Below are 3,471 nucleotides of genomic sequence, written 5' to 3' on the forward strand. Positions count from 1 at the left end.
GATTCCCGGGTTTATACTATATAAAAACTGACCGACTCTCGGTCTTACAACTTATACATCACGCTCTACTATAGCGTTAATATTCTTAAATAAAACACCTCCCGAATACTTCCGGGTTTTCATCAAATTATACTGACTGATCCTCGGTCTAAAATATACTCCTCATATATACAACGCTACTCTCTAGCATTATCGATTGAAATTCAGTAATATTCATATACCAAATCGTTAACATATCGTATGATATTATATATTACAATTCTTAAAATATCATATTACAACGTCATGTATATAGAATTTATTTGAAAACAAACACAATACAACAGTTTTAAAAAGGGGGTTTGAAAACTTGCCTGAAGTCCAAGATACGTCTCCCGACTTTCTCTCGTTCCAGGTTTTCTAATCAAGAAATATCATAATTTTAATCAGTATTCCTAATCCCATCACCAACTCATAATTCTAATAAGTACGATACATCATAATTTTCAATATTCGACTGCCTCGAAATAAGTATCAATTCTTGGTCGAAACGGACGGTCAAAGTGGTCTTCTAGAGTTGACTTTACCGAATGTTATTATTACGCGACTCGCACTCTATCATTTTTAATAAATTTTAAAATTAATATTTAGTACGAAACCACCTCGAGGAGCTTCTTCAGTGCTTGTAATATTTATCATAAAATTTTCATTTTGATAAAATGAGTTTAAATAGGTGAAAATAATTTTTAAAGTTTTGTCAACTACGGAGTTTTACTATTCATACCGCTTTCACTAAAATATCGATGTCTCTCAAACCGTTAACTCAATTGACGTACCGTTTTTGCGTGCGCGATCTAGACAAAATTTAGAACACATCATTTGAAAATGGTTTTTTGTTAACAGGGGTGAAAATCCCGAAGTGGCAGTTTCCTAACAGGGGGTTGTTTTTGACGTTCGTACTCCACACGACCTCGGCTCTGACATTTTTATAAAATAGAGTTAAAAAACTCTATTTCTTACTTTCTGTAAAAATTTCATGATTTTTAAATATTTTTAAGTCGATAATTTATATTTACAAATTTCGTAATTTGTAGCAGTCTTGTCGCGTAAATCACTTTTACTAAAACGGTCATGACTTTTGATCTATAAATTGAAATCAAGAGATTCAAGCGCCTAAACGATCCTCATAACATTGTATCCAAGATAATATCAAATCAATCATCAAAACCATACTTATATCCAAGATCCTTACTTTTCTTGAAACATAAAACTTAAATCAAGTTTGGTTGAATGTTTATACCTTACTTGAAGCTTTTTAATACTTAATAAAGTCCTAAGATCCTTGATGAAGCCTTGCTCTAGCTTTAGGAGCCTTAAACTTCCATAAAAAGTCAAGAAAACAAGTTAGTGATTTCTGAGTTACCAATCACCCTCAACTTCAAACATTTTTATAAACTTGAAAACTTTATGGATGGGCTTGAAATTTGATGCGTGGCTTACCCATGATATGGAAGAGGTTTGGTAAAAATTTGGTGATTTGTGAATGAGTAGAACATGAGATATGAATTTTTTTTTCATGGTATTCTTGAAAATCAGCATTATTCTTGAAGAGAGAGAGAGAGAGCTTTTGTGTGTTTTCTTGAATGATTCTTGTGAAAGTCTAGTGATATAATCATGTATATATCACCTAGTACTAGGAAATCAATAAAAATCTTGCTAGCCGTCCTAGGTTCCAAGCTATTCTATTTAGTTTAGATCTTAGGTTACTATTTGCTTGCTTTTAGGTTATCATTTCCTATTCAGCTAGATTACTATTTGGTTACTTGACGATGGTTAGTTTCTTACTCTAGTTAGCTTGTATAGTTAGCTTGGTTTGATTCGTTTATTTATTCGTTTACGCGTTCGCTCGGTCGCTTATTTATTTTCGTAATAAATTCTCGTAAACGATTCGTGATGTAAATTATTTCTTATACGCTCTTTATGTTTTAAAGTATCATACTCGGATATGAATTTGTAGGATTTTAAATTTGTAATTATATTGTGATTCTCGTAATCCTTGATGGTTCATAAATATGGTTGTTTTTAAAAGTTTCTTTTCTTCGAAAACTAATGGCGTTTATATACACTCATTTGGTACGTATAATCACAATATCAACTCGGAATCTTAAATTAAAAACTCATACATGGTGTGGTCACATAACTTTTTATTAAACTGCAAGGTTACTATTCATAAAGGTTTTTTACCGATGTCAAAAATTCGGGTTTTTACATTAAATGCCCATCTACTACCAGTCTTTGAATCCATCTCAACTTAATATGACCTAATCTCAAGTGCCAAAGATATGTTTGGTTCAAACTAGAAGGTTCCTTTCTTTTAATAGATGTAGAAGACATGTTATTCAATTCCCTATATTGTAGTTGCAGTGTTGGTTGACTAGGATTAATTATATACAAATTGTCTTGCAGTGTACCGGAACATATAATTCATTTATTCATCATAATAGAAATATTACGATCCCAACAAACATTATAACCATCCATAACAAGTTTAGAAACCGAAATTAGATTTCTTCTAAACGAAGTTACATAAAGACAATTGTTCAAAACCAAAATCCTATCAGAACTAAAAGATAAATGAATTACTCCTACTGCAACTACTGCTACTTTCGTAGCATCTCCCATGAACACGTATATCTCACCATCTCTAAGCATTCTGGATAGTTGAAATCCCTGCATAGAATTACAAATATGACCAGTGGCTCCTGTATCTACACACCAAGTGCTCGTAGATATAGCCGCTATATATGTTTCTGTAACTAGAGAAAGAGACATACCACTATTGTTTATCTTCTTAGGACGAGAACAATCTTGTTTCAAGTGACCTGACTGCTTGCACCTGAAGCACTTTCCCTTAGGTTTTCTCAGACCACCTTGAACTCCCACTATATTCGCAACTTTGTGTGTTTGAGCCTTTTTCTTCTTCTTCTTACCTTTCGGTTTAGGGAAGAACCTTTCTCAGCCATATTCACTTGAACACTATGCCTAAATAATCCTTCAGCTGCCTAAAGTTCTGTCAGAAGTTCCGCGAGACTATACAATCTCTTGTTCATGTTGTAATTCAAGAAAAAATGCTCAAAACTCTTAGGCAAGCTCATAAGGACAATGTCAATCTGGGTTTCCCCGTCAAGTTCAGCACCAAGGATCTCTATCTCATTCAAATGAGTCATCATCTTGAGAACATGATCCCCTACAGGCGTTCCTTCAGTCATCTGAGTGTTCATTAAAGCCTTCATGGCTACTTGCCTAGCAACCCTATTCTGATCTCTAAAAAGTTCCTTGAGATTAAAGAGCCTATCCGCAGCAGTGGCCATAGACTGATGAAGATCCTGCAAAAAACCCGACATTGGTGCCAAAATGTAACATCGCGACATCTCATCAGCTTTAATCCACCGCTTATAATACCCCTTCTCACCTTCAGGAGCATCAGGAGCA

This window comes from Apium graveolens, chromosome 8 (assembly GCF_009905375.1).
Source record: "Apium graveolens cultivar Ventura chromosome 8, ASM990537v1, whole genome shotgun sequence".
NCBI classification, from domain to species: domain Eukaryota; kingdom Viridiplantae; phylum Streptophyta; class Magnoliopsida; order Apiales; family Apiaceae; genus Apium; species Apium graveolens.